Source organism: Lathyrus oleraceus, chromosome 6 (assembly GCF_024323335.1).
Source record: "Lathyrus oleraceus cultivar Zhongwan6 chromosome 6, CAAS_Psat_ZW6_1.0, whole genome shotgun sequence".
In the NCBI taxonomy this organism is placed as follows: domain Eukaryota; kingdom Viridiplantae; phylum Streptophyta; class Magnoliopsida; order Fabales; family Fabaceae; genus Lathyrus; species Lathyrus oleraceus.
Genome location: NC_066584.1, coordinates 82,352,203 through 82,365,875, shown reverse-complemented (window position 1 = coordinate 82,365,875; position 13,673 = coordinate 82,352,203).

Genomic DNA, 13,673 nt, shown 5'->3' with positions numbered 1-13,673 from the left:
ATGAAATATATTTAGACCAAGAAAAGAAGAGTAAGAAAATTTTAAACTTTAGCTTTAACTTAAGAAAACAGTCATATGATCCAAGGAAAATTACCTCCAAAATTGAAAAAACCCAAAGATATTTATCATCCCTTGTACCATTGGAGACACTTATTATGACAAGGTGTTGTGTGATTTAGGTATGAGTATTAATCTGGTGCCTTTGTAAATTATTAAGAAGCTTGTCAACAACTATTAATTTTAAATTGGTAGATAAAAGCATATGATACACTCAGGGTATGATTGAAGATGTGTTGGTAGAATAAGGAATTATGAGTAGAGAAACCAATAAATGCAATATGTAAAAATAAGTTTGAAACTTTGGATATCAGTGTTAACATGACAAATGGCTGATATAAAAGGTATTAATCCCTTCGTGTTCATGCATATAGCTATGTTAGAAGAGAGTGCATATAATAACATTGAAAGTTTGAGGAAACTAAACCCAACCGAGAAGAAGGTAGTAAAATATGAAATAATAAGGGGGTTAGATGTTGGGATAATCTATCCCATATCTGATAGTGTATGGATGAGTCCGGTTCAGTTTGTGTCAAAGAAGGGTGACATGGCACTGATTACAAATGAAAGAAATTAGTTAATCCTGACTCAAGCTATAGTAGGGTGGATGATCTATATGGATTATAAAAACGCCAATAAAGAAACAAGTAAAAACCATTTCCTTTTATCGATCAAATGTCGGATATATTGGCATGAAAAGAGTATTATTATTTTATAGATGGATACTCTAGATACAATTAAATTTGCATAGTCCCTTAAGATTAAGAGAAAACAAGTTTCATATTACCATATGGTTCTTTTTCATTTAGAATAATTCCATTTGGACTATGTAATACATATGTCGTATTTTGGTGATGTATGATGGTACTATTTGCATATGTTCCAGGCCAACCAGAATGGCCATTGACCGACCACTCTGAGCGAGTTACGATTTGTCTGGATTACTCGTAGCACAGGGGAACTACCTTGTGGATGAGCGCATGCAATCTATACCCAAGGTACATCCAACAATTCCCCGCATTACACACTTTGAAAATTGCATATGTTGCATAAGTAACTTCAAGCTCAAGAGGGAGGGGGAAGGGGAGGGGGGGTGAATTATGATATTCAAAATTCATGATTAATTTTAACATTTTCTCATTTTAAGATCCTATTAGTAATTTTATGTGGGTAATTGTAACACCATGTGTCGTACCCCAAATTTTGACCACCATATTCGTCCTTACCACTAACTTAGGATGCGAGCTACTAACTTATTCAGGTTTCCAGATAGGTCATTTGGTCAACTCCAATGACCTAAAAAATCAAAGGAGGACCATTTTGACTTTTAATTCCTCAAAGGAACTAGATTTCGATTTAGGGGTATAATTTGATTGTGCTAGAGGTATATAGGAGTGATTGATCCGGGTTAACATTATTATTCGAGATAGATTGATATTGAGATAAATTAGGGTTAAATTATTGTTTTTATAGGACTTTTACTTAAGTGACATGGTTAGAGTATTAATATTTGTTAATATTATTTATTATTAAAGTTATTAGTATTACTTATTATTATTATTATGAATATTATTAAAGTTAAATTACTATTATTAGTAATTGATACTATTATTACTTATTATTATTTATTAATATTATTATTTATCAAATTATATTAATATCATTTACTAGTATTATTTATTATTATTTGGAATGTTATTAAGGTTAAATTATTATAATTATTATTATTGGACTATTATTATTAATATTATTATTAGAATTAAGTTGAAATTGATTAAGATTATCATTTTTAATGGGCCTTTTGTCTAAATTGATTGGGCCCAATCCGGGCTTCCTTTTATTTTGGGTCAATTGGATGATCCAAGGGTCAGCTGGGTCAAACCCATTGACCCAACCATTGAACCAGGTTAGCAGTGACCGAGTCCATAATCTTCTTCCCCAAATCAAACCCTAATTTTGCAAGCAGAGTCAAAAGAAAAATAAAATCCAAAAGCATGCAAATTTCAATCCAAACTTTCCATTTTTATTGGAATCACGGATTACAAATTGAATCCATACTACATACATCACAATAATCTGTTACATTTCAAATCTAAATCTATTTTCAGAAAAATTTGAAAACCTAATTTCTATTTCTAACACAATACAAATCCTAATTCTCTAAAAAATGACAATCAAAATTAAACTTAAACTTAAGAACCTAAAAATTAATCTATATAAACCTAATGCTAAAATTGGATTAGGGACGAAAAAAGAACCCTAAGTGACTATTGCTACCAACCAAACCAAACACACCAGAGCTATGCCTCGAAATACTTAGGGTTCTTCACTTTGAATCCCTAAGCTCTTGAGTTTTACCTTCATACCAGTTCCCACAATACCTCGCACAGAGAAAAAGAAGGAGTTAAGGGGAATAAGAGAAGGAGTTAGGGCAGACAAATTAAAAGGAAAAGAGCAAAAGCTTAAAGATTGTCACCTTGTTGACCAGAGAAATTCACCTCTCTCTATAGGTTGGCCGTTAATCCCCTTTTTCCTCCTTTTGTGTTTATCTTGATGTTTCAATTCATTTGCTTGCATACTATATATTGTTTATGTCATATATGCATGATTTTGAATGAGGTTTGGGGGTTCACATATTAGATTTGGGAATTTTGGATTTTGAATATGTTTGGTTGATTAAGGTTGAATTAGGGTTCAAAATGAATGCATTTATGGTTTAGGGTATGTTTGAGAGGATTTGGAAGAGTATAAGGTTGTTTCTGGGTTTGTGGGATTAGGTTTCAGAGGTTGAAGATGAAGATCTGGGTTAGGGGTCAAGGTTCAGGGTTAAGGTCCATCCTTCTTAGGTTAGGGTTCATGTTTTGGGGGGGTTAGGGTTCTTTGTTGTTGGGATTTATGGGTAGGGTTTGTATTAGGGTTCCTGGGGATGAGTTTTTCGGTTGAAGGTTAACCGGAAAACTGGGGATAAGGGCGGTTTGGAGGGTGGTGGGGAAGAATATGGGTGGCCAGAAGGAGAGGGTAGAGAGAAGAGTATAGAGAGAACATGGAGTAAGAGAGAGAGTGAAAGAGAAAAAAGGGAGAGGTCTGAAGGGAAAGGGATTTAAATACGTCCCATCGTCCTGCTGGATCCCCCCACGTGGCCTTCCATTGGGCCTTCAGATGATTTGACCCTTGACTCATATGACGCGGACAAATCCACCATGGTCCACCGGTTGACTTCGTATCTCGTCCCTTTGATGGGCATAATTTCATGTCCGTTTCATCCAACACATGAGGGTTGGTCTTGTTGACTCTACAATCAACAGATCAAACGCTCCTAGTTAAGAGTCCACCGTTGACTCTCCCAAGATGACCTTGGAGACCTGGTGGGCTCGGAGAGGCCAATGGGCCTCTCTCTATTTCTTTTTACACCCCTCTAACGTCCCACTTGCTAACTTGGTTCAGAATGCAACCCCCCCCCCCACACACACACACACACACACACATTTTTGTATTATTTTTAGTTAATTAATTACTTAATTAACTATTAATTAGGTTTATCCATTTAACTTTTAGGATTAATTCAATAATTAGGTTTTGTTATTTTTTTATTCATGATAATTCATTTTTTATTTGGTTAATTAATTAGAATATTCATATTTTAATTAATTAGGGATTTATATTAGGGTTAATTAAATCAGGAGACATGGGATAATTCTTAGGGTTTTAATTGATATAAAAATGGATAAAATAGGGATAGGAGATATATCTTATGACATCTAACTTATTTGGTTTGTATTATATTTAATTTATTTTATTTTGCATTATATTATTCTATCATATTTAATTTATTTTTATTAATTAAATTAAGTGATATTTTTAAATTTAATGGGACAAGGACATGAGATACAATATGGGATAAAACTCTGGGGTTTTCAAGGGTTAAATCGAGATAAAAGATCACATCTAATACCTAATAATGACCTCTAATTTATTTTCTTAAATTAATTAAATACCATTTTTTGCAAGTAATAAAGGGATAAAAACAGATTCAACACACTTCAAATTGTAAGACCTCTACCCTAGTATATTGAGACATTTTTCAAAATTGAATATTTCTCCCCCCCCCCCCCCCCCCCCTTATGCGTGAGAAATTTTTAAGGGATAATAACAACCAACCGACCAACACTTTTCAAGAAGAACTACGATACTCTGATCCTTTGCCTAATGCGAATGTACGTAGGCACAGAGTTGTAAACTCTAGCGAGTACGATAATAAAAAATCTTTTGGGGTCTCTCATCCATTCAATAAGATACCTTTTGTAAATAAGTAAATAATTAATAGTTAATCATTAATAAAGAAAATATGTTAGGAATACACATTAAACCTAAACTTAGAGGAGGATCCCATTAAGTACAATGAAGGTAATGGGTGCCTAGTACCTTCCCCTTATTTAACTGAATCCCGAACCTAATCTTTCACCTTTAACTATTAGCTTTTATCATTATTTCCCTGTTCCTTAGGAACAAATAAAGGATGGTGGCGACTCTGTCACTTTTCCAGCCGCGACAGCTGGCGACTCTGTTCGGGAGTTCTTATACTTTCCCTAAAGAGAGTCCATCCTAACCTTGGGTTTTAGGGTTGTGCTTATCTCTCTGTGTATTTTCTTTCTTTTATTTATGTTATTTATTTATTTATTTACTTTATTATTTATTATATTATTATGCCTGTCATATAATATTTGTTAGGATTTTCAAAGGTGTGAATCTAAAAGCCAGGCTTGACAAAAAATAATAAGCTTAAGTAAGGGGTCGTCCTGCCTTGGACACTGGGGTTCTCATCCCATGGGGTCTTTGATGATGATTCTACCTAGAGGAGATCAATTCAAAATATTTATCATAAGAAGGCTAGCACTTCTTCATGATGGGACTTTGAATTTGGTCCATGACTTTGGGAACCTCTTCTAGAACACCCTCAAATCATGGTGACCTTATGTTATGAACCTGCAATGGTCGTTACTAAGGTCCTGCCAAGATGAGACTTATCCCGAAGGATTACCATAGAAAGGCTTGCTCCTTCTCATGGCAAAATAAGGGTATAGTCCATGACTCTAGGGCTAGTATCTTATCCAAAGCTTTATATCCTACAAGTGAGGGGATCAGGTAGTCTAATCTTAGATCCAAACTAATCTTAAGAAGCCTATCCAATATATGACATACTTACATGTTACCCCAACCATAAAAAAACTTTAAAATCAAAAGACATTCATATCATCATGCCATTTGCATAAAAATAAGCCTTTTTTGCATATATTTACCATCATTTACGGAATTTAAAAATTTGTTGTAGGTACTTGCTGGAAATGAATTCAAATAAAAGGATAACCCTCTACATCAAGGTAACCATGCCAGATTTTCAAAACTTAAAGGTTCTTCAAGGTCTGGTGCCTAACTTCATTTAGATGAAGTTCATACTTAAATATAGGAGGATTTTTGATCTCTTGAGAGTATCTATAAAAGTAGAGGCGGTCATTGCCTTGACTCAATTCTATGATCCACCCATGTGGTGTTTCTTATTTCAAGACTTGCTGCTAGCCCCCACATTAGAAGAATTTGGGTTATACTTGGAAATTCCTAAAGACATAAAGGGACCCTACATGGGAATGGGGAAAAAAGTAAAGCCTAAGGAATTGGCTGTGAATTTGGGGATACCCACCGAGGATCTTTTGTCACACTATAAAGAAGACAGAGACATCCAAGGTCTAAAGAGAATTTACTGGGAGGGAGTAGCTCGAAGAATGTCTGGGGTAGAAATATGTTGACGTCTTAGCTTTGGTAAAGTTTGGGATAGTCCTTTTCCCTAATATGAGTGAGTTTGTTGATACTACTACTATCAGCGTCTTTTGGACTCTAAAGAATCTAGAGGTAGATCCAGTGCCCGCTCTGCTAGCAGTTGTATATTACACCACGAGCATCTGCCACAATAAAGAGAAGGGATCATTACGCTGTTGCATTCCGTTGTTGTACCAATGGTTTGCCTCCAACCTCTATAAGGAGATCCATATGATAGAGACCAAGAGTAATCATGCTTGGGCTCAAAATCTTACGCCCCTCAATGAAAGATTGGTCCTTTGGTACCCAAAGAAGATAAAAGCTAGAGATATAATTATCAATTATGGGAGTTTTCCCAATGTACCCCTTATTGGTTCTAAAGGGTGCATTAACTACAATCCCTTATTAGCTCTGAGATAATTGGGACACCCCATATGGGAGAAGCCTAAGGAAGACGATCTAGAGGAGTTTATCTTACATAGCGGAGATACCTCGCACAAAGAGCTGTTTAGAAAGGTTACACGTGCATGGGAAAATGTGCATGTAAAGGAAAACAAGCTAAAAAGGAAGGATACTTCATCTGAAGAATCCTACACACCATGGGTTAAAGAAAGGGTGTGTTTGATTAAGCTACCTTTTGTGATTGACCCAACTTATGTTCCAGACATTCCTGATCCTATTCCAGTGTCCATTGAGGAGGTTGATCATCTCAGAGCCACTATTTCTGGGCTGGAGCAAGATAAGGAAAGCTTAAAGAATAGTCTTTATGATAAGACCTATGAAAATAACCAGATAAGTTATGACCTTTAGAAAAGGGACAAGCAACATTTTGAGAATATGGAGGAACTCTAGGTTGAAAGAAGCAAAAGACAAAAAACTTTAGAAGGTCTATTTAGCGCCGGAGTTGACTTTAAAAATATTAATAGTAAATTAAAAGAATCCCAAACTGAAGGTCAGAGGTGGAAGAGGTCACGGGAGTTATCCGTATGGGAACAACAAGAGAGGGAAAGCGATGTAATGGCTCAAGTATGTCGGTTCTAAGGGGAACTTGCGGAATCTCAAGCTGTTGCTACTAGGCAATGTTAACTAAGGATAGAAGCTGAGCAGATGATGCCACATATATGGAGGAGGAACTACCAAGAGCTCTTGAATCTTAGAGAGCAGGTGCATCTTCAAGCCCAAGATCACAAAGTCTTGACAACTCAAGTCACATAATTAGAAGGAGAAGTCCATTACCTAAGGGACCTCACACTGCTACTTAAGTCATTCTTCAGGAACAAGGTGACCGAGATGAAGCATGGAGGATTGAACATGCTAATTTGGCAGATTTTACTAACAACTTGGTTCGGGACATCCCTAGGATGTACAAAAGAGCTAATGGTGTTGCAAACTTCCACAACACTCCCCAAGAAGTACTTGAGTTTATTAGGCTGCGTGATGTCATGTTGAAGGAGTTTAAGGCCCACTTAAAGGTGGGCATGGAGGCACCACTCTAGTTTTTTTTGCTTTCTATTAAGAATTTGTCTTTTCAATTTTAATTACCTGATGTATTGTTGTTGGCGGGCATCATCCCCGTATGAACCTTTGCTTTGGATTTATGAATAAAGTTATTTTTATGGTATCTATCATTGTGTTTATATTCCTAAAATCGTGCCACGATGAATTTTGAATGTTCCTCAAAGAAATAAAAAAAAAATTCTTTCATGCATCATCATACATTCATATACACTTCCTTTAACAAATGCTTAACATGTTTTTCTTCATCACTTGATTTGGAAATCATATCATCAACATATACTTTAATTTCTTTATGCATCATATCATGAAAAAGAGTGGTCATATCTCTCTGGTAAGTTGCACCAGCATTCTTTAGACCGAAAGGCATCACTCAATAACATAATGTTCCCCAGAGTGTAATGAATGTGGTCTTCTCCATATCTTCAGGTGCCATTTTGATCTGATTATAACCCGAAAATACGTCGATAAACGAAAAGCTTTGAATTTAGCTGTATTATCTACCAACATATCAATGTGTGGTAGAGGAAAATCATCTTTCGAACTAGCATTGTTCAAATCTCTATAATCGACACACATGCAGACTTTTCCATCTTTCTTCGGAACATGCACAATATTGGCCACCCACTGCGGATACTCGAAGGTAACCAGAAACTCAGTATCGATATGCTTTTGCACTTCTTATTTGATCTTCACTTCCATATCAGGATGAGTTCTTCTCAACTTTTGCTTGACTGGAGGGCATTCTGGTTTCAACGGAAATCTATGCTCCACAATCTTAGAATCCAACCCAGACATGTCTTGATAGGACCAAGAAAACACATCAGAATAATCTCGAAGAAGATCAATCAACCCTTTCTTATCTTTTGGACACAGTTGAGACCCAATCTTGACTTCCTTCACATCATTCTCGGAACTCAAGTTGACTAGCTCAATCTGTTCTTCGAATGACTGAATGACTTTTTCCTCGTGCTCAAGTAGACGAGACAATTCATCATATACTTCTTCATCAGTCTCTTCCTCATCCTCAAACACAGGAAATTCAAAGATTAGATAGGGAGTAGCATCATTGTATTCAATGGGTTTGGGAACCAACCTGCATAATGATTTGATATTTTGATTTTAGAGAAATGAATTGTGACCAAATATTATGCAGATGGACAATTATTGTTTATTTATGTTTTTTGTGATTACCATTTTCAGAAAAGAAAAAAGTAAAAATAAAAACATCATAGATATGGATGAATAGAAATGCATTTTGTTAATGATAATCCAAATGCCTAACAATGTTCACTTCTCCCTTACGCATATGAGAAGGATTTTTCTTAAAACATGAAAACAAATTACTTAGAGCGGTGAACAATAACAGGGGCATCAATAGCAACCCAATTATTGCAAGTCTTGCCATGCGTCATGAAATTGGCGCAGTCTTCGTGGTCATCATCTTCAATTACAGCAGCTGAGTGTTGTTCATTACCACAGATGAATCCTCCACTACGGAAACTCGGTTGCACTTCTTCAGCTTTGACATTGAACGACCCTTGTTGAAATCCCAATCCAACCCTGTTCTTATTCTCATCAACCTCTACCATGCGACGCCACTGGTCGGTGCAGCCAACCTCAATAGCCTTTTGAGCATCCTTGAAAGAAGACATGGGTGCCCAAACCTTCTTTACTTCAGCAATAGACAAGGCTTAGAGCGAACTTCCAACCTCCTCCTCAGCTTCAACATACGAGAAAGATGACAGATGGCTCACCAACAGTTCCTTCTCCCCAGCAACAACGACAAGTTTGTCGTTCTTCACAAATTTCAGCTTCTAGTGTATAGTAGATGTCACAACTCCAGCTTCATGAATGCATGGCCTTCCTAATAAACAACTATAGGTCGGGTGGATATCCATTACCTGGAAAGTAATTTGGAAATCACTCAGACCTGTCTTAACTGGCAGGTCCACTTCACCAATGACAATTTTGTGAGAACCGTCGAACGCTTTAACAATCACACACTATATCTCATAGGAGCGCATCCTCCTTGTAGTTCATTGAAATATGTAGTGTGAAATTGTGATTTCTACCTTCCTCAAGAAGTTCTTCATCATAAAATCTTGGATTATTATAAGCAGTGATGTTAGTAACAATGTGGTCAAAGTGATCCACAGTAACGTCATGCTTCACGCAGGCTTGCTCTAGTACCTTCTGCAATGCTTCTCTGTGTGCTTCAGAATTCATTAACAGAGACAACACTGAAATCTTTGACGGAGTTTGGAGCAGCTACTCCACCATATTAAACTCACTTTTCTTGATTAATCTCAATACATCATCATCATCATCAGGATTTTGTTTGCTGGATTCACCAGACTAACATACTGGAGCACTAATTAGATTCACCACTTGAATCTCCCCCTTCTTACTGATTGAAACATCCTTTGCTTCCTTCGGAAAGACCGGACTAAAGACACGACCACTGTGGGTCACCTTTGCAATGTCAGCTATATTCACCATAGAATTTGCCACAAGCAACAGAACCTCTTGACCATTCTCCACCATCGTGGCATTATAATGATACGACACATCTTTATCGGATGCATACGGGACAGGGCCCGCTAACCGTATAACTAATGGAGATACCGATCTATTGTTGTTGCTGCTGTCAAATTGAATTACTACCCACTCAGGGGTCTTGAACAACGACATAATGACATTCACATCATCTCCCATATCCCTTGACTGTTGAATCTGAATAACATTTTCATCCATCAACTTTTGAATGTTCCTTTTAACAATTATACACCCACGAGGGTTCACACTACAAATGACACAACCATCATGGTCATGTTCACAATCACTAATAAAACATAGAGTTCTATGCATCTCCACCAGAGACCTACAGATACGTCGTACATCAAAAACTCTGAAGTTCCCTGGATAATCGTCCACCATGTTGACCGAAGTGTTACCATGAGCAGGAAACAGAATGGCTTTCACATTTGGTGCTCTGTACTCAAAGGACACCGTACCACTCTTCACAAGTTTCTGAACTTCATATTTTAACGGATAGCAATTTTCTATATCATGACTAGGGGCTCCCTGGTGAAAAACATAATGAAGATCAGGTTTGACCATCATGGTAGTGGCTCAAGAATTTGCAAAGGATTTCTTGGCTAGATAAGATTCTTGAGTACCAAGGACGGATACAACTCTGCATATGCCATAGGAATAGGGTCAAAAGATACCTTTTTCCTTTCAAAATTCTGTTGTTGATTACTGTTGTTGTTGTTGTTGTAATTGGTTCTTTATTGCAGTTGTTATTGACATTGTTGTTGCTGAATTGGAATAGATTGATTGTTGGAATTATTGGAAAACACTAGAATTAATGATGAAACTTGATGTTGATGCTGACGCGGTTGAGGATTTCTTCTGACATGAGGCCTCCTCTACCTCCCCACAGATACTGAATTGGTTTCCCCTTCATTCCTTTTGGAGAAACCACCACCATACTTCTTACTAGACGACACTTCTTCCTTGGATAGATGTCCTTCACGGACTCCCTCTTCTAACCTCATCCCCATGCTCACCATTTTTGTAAAGTAACTGGGGGCACTGGCAATCATACGTTTGTAGTAAAATGAACTCAGGATCTTCAGGAAAATCTTCGTCATCTCATTCTCTTGCAATGGAGGATTAATCTGAGCAGAAAGTTCCCTCCATCTTTTAGCATATTCTTTAAATGTCTCTTTATCCTTCTGAGACATAGACCTCAGCTGGTCTCTATCAGGCGCCATGTCCATATTATACTTGTACTGCTTCACAAAAGCTTCACCCAAATCATTGAATGTACGGACACTTGCACTGTCTATCCCCATATACCATCTTAGAGCAGCACCAGTTAAATTGTCTTGAAAGTAGTGGATCAGTAACTGGTCATTATCAGTTTGAGTCGACATCTTTCTAGCATACATAACAAGGTGGTTAAGCGGACAAGTATTTCCCTTATACTTTTCAAAGTCAGGGACTTTGAACTTCATCGGGATCTTTACATTCGGTACCAAGCAGAGTTCAGCAACACTCTTACCAAACAAGTCATTTCCTCTTAATGTCTTCAACTCCTTTCACAACTCAAAGAATTGATCCTTCATTTCATCCATCTTCTCATAAACATCTGGGCCCTCAGACAACTCAAAATGGTAGATGGTGTATTCAACACGAGATAAGGTATGAACAACCAGAGGCGGCACAGACATGACCAGGCTAGATGCTGACATAGAAGCAAAGGTGGGTGCAAACCCTTCAGGCATGAAATTAGTGGCATCCCCCATGGGAATCCAACAGGCATAGTTGGACCAAATTGAGTAGCAGCAACAGGAATGGTTGAGGTAGCAACCTCGGAGATGACAATCCTATGGGGAGGAGTTGCAGGTGTTGGTGAAGACTGGCTCTGCGCAGAAAGAACATACTCCATCATGGCAGTCAGTCGGGAAATCTCATCCTTCATCTCTCTGTTCTCTTGTTCCAAATGTTCCATGATCTTGGGTTGATTGACGCGAGTGTTGTATCGACGAGTCAGCTTGGTTGAAGCATAGAAGAATAACCGACGAGACACCTAGTAGAAGAAAACTTGTTATGCAAATGATGCATGAAATACAATGTTTTTTATTGTTTTAATTTCAAGGAACATGTTATTTTATTCGCAAACATATAATAACAATTGGATTGACCATAAAATCGATTTTATTCATAAAATTTGGAAGGATTACACTGAGCACAATTTCAGAAACCATAGTACAAATACAAGAGAAAAGGAAATTAATCATCCTAAGGATCCCCTAGCAACAGTGTCAGATGATCTGGCTGCTGGCGCGTACTTCCTTTGGATGCGTCGAATCTCTGACTCAAAAGATGTCTGCATCTGAGCCTTCTCAAGGACAAGCTGATCAACAATCTTCTTCCAAGCACCGGAAGGCTGAGGCATACTAGAGGAAGATGGACCCTCTGGCTCACTTTGTCTCTTTATTGCTCAGTCTTCAAGAAGTTCAATAAGCGCGTCTTTGTCCTTCGCTTCAAGCTGCAATTTCTCATGCTTTCTACTTAAAGCATGGAACCGCTATTCTCATATCTCTCTCTCTTGCTTCATCTTAGTGAGTGCATATTCCAACTCCTCTACATCTTGGTTAAGGAGAGTTGATGGCTCGGCCACAACCAAAGACATAGGTCTCTCACAAGCATAAGGAATCTTCAACTCCAAAGCTCTCTTCTTCACCTAAGATATGTAATCTTCCAAAGCTACACAATTGCGTGGACCAAGCTCGGATCTTCCTTTCCTATGCATATTATGCCAAGCGTGAATCATATTCTGCTTCAAACGTTGGGGATCTTTACCCTCTTGATAGAAAAGACCTTCTAACTGAGTGTTATTATGTTTATCTCTCAAGGGGAACCCAAGTTGACGATGAGCCAAAGCAGGGTTGTAGTTGATTCCTCCTTGTGTACCAATGTGAGGCACACTAGGGAACTCATCATAACTGTCAATAACATTCATACTACTCAATTCAGAATCATACTAAATAATATCATCATTAGTGAGGGACATGAGTCTCTGAGACCACCATAGACATTGTTGGTTGTCTACAAAAGCAGGCGTATGAGGGAAGTGCGAAATAAACCACTTGTATAGAAGGGGAACACAACACACAATAGTTCCACCACCTTTAGAATTCCTTAGATGCACAGAGAAATACACATCACCCAATAGAGTAGGAACATGATTGCCAATCAAGAAGACTCCAATCGCGTTAACATCAACAAACCCGTCAATGTTAGGGAACAAAGTTAAACCATAGATGAGCAACACAAAAATGGCTTCAAAAGCGTCCATACTACCGGCTTGAGCAAAGACAATAGCTTTCCCTATGAGAAATTCATAATTCAACCCACACCTTCCTCCTTTCTTTACCCAATGAGCCTTAATCTCATACATCTTCAAGTGAAGAGCTTCAGCTATGATATGAGATCTGGGAATCTATTCCAATCCACTAAACAACACTTTGTCAGAAATGGGTATTCCCAAGAGATGGGCATACTCCTCTAACATAGGCATAAGCTGATAATTGGGAAAAGTCAAGCAACGGTAAAGAGGGTCATAAAACTGAACCAACACACTCAAGAGTCCTTCAACCACATGAGTAGATAACACAGATAAAAGCTTCGCATGACGTTGCTTGAAGTTAAAGGGATCTAATACAAAAGATGATAACTTCCTTAGCTCCTTCAAATCATGACATCTGAAATTGTAA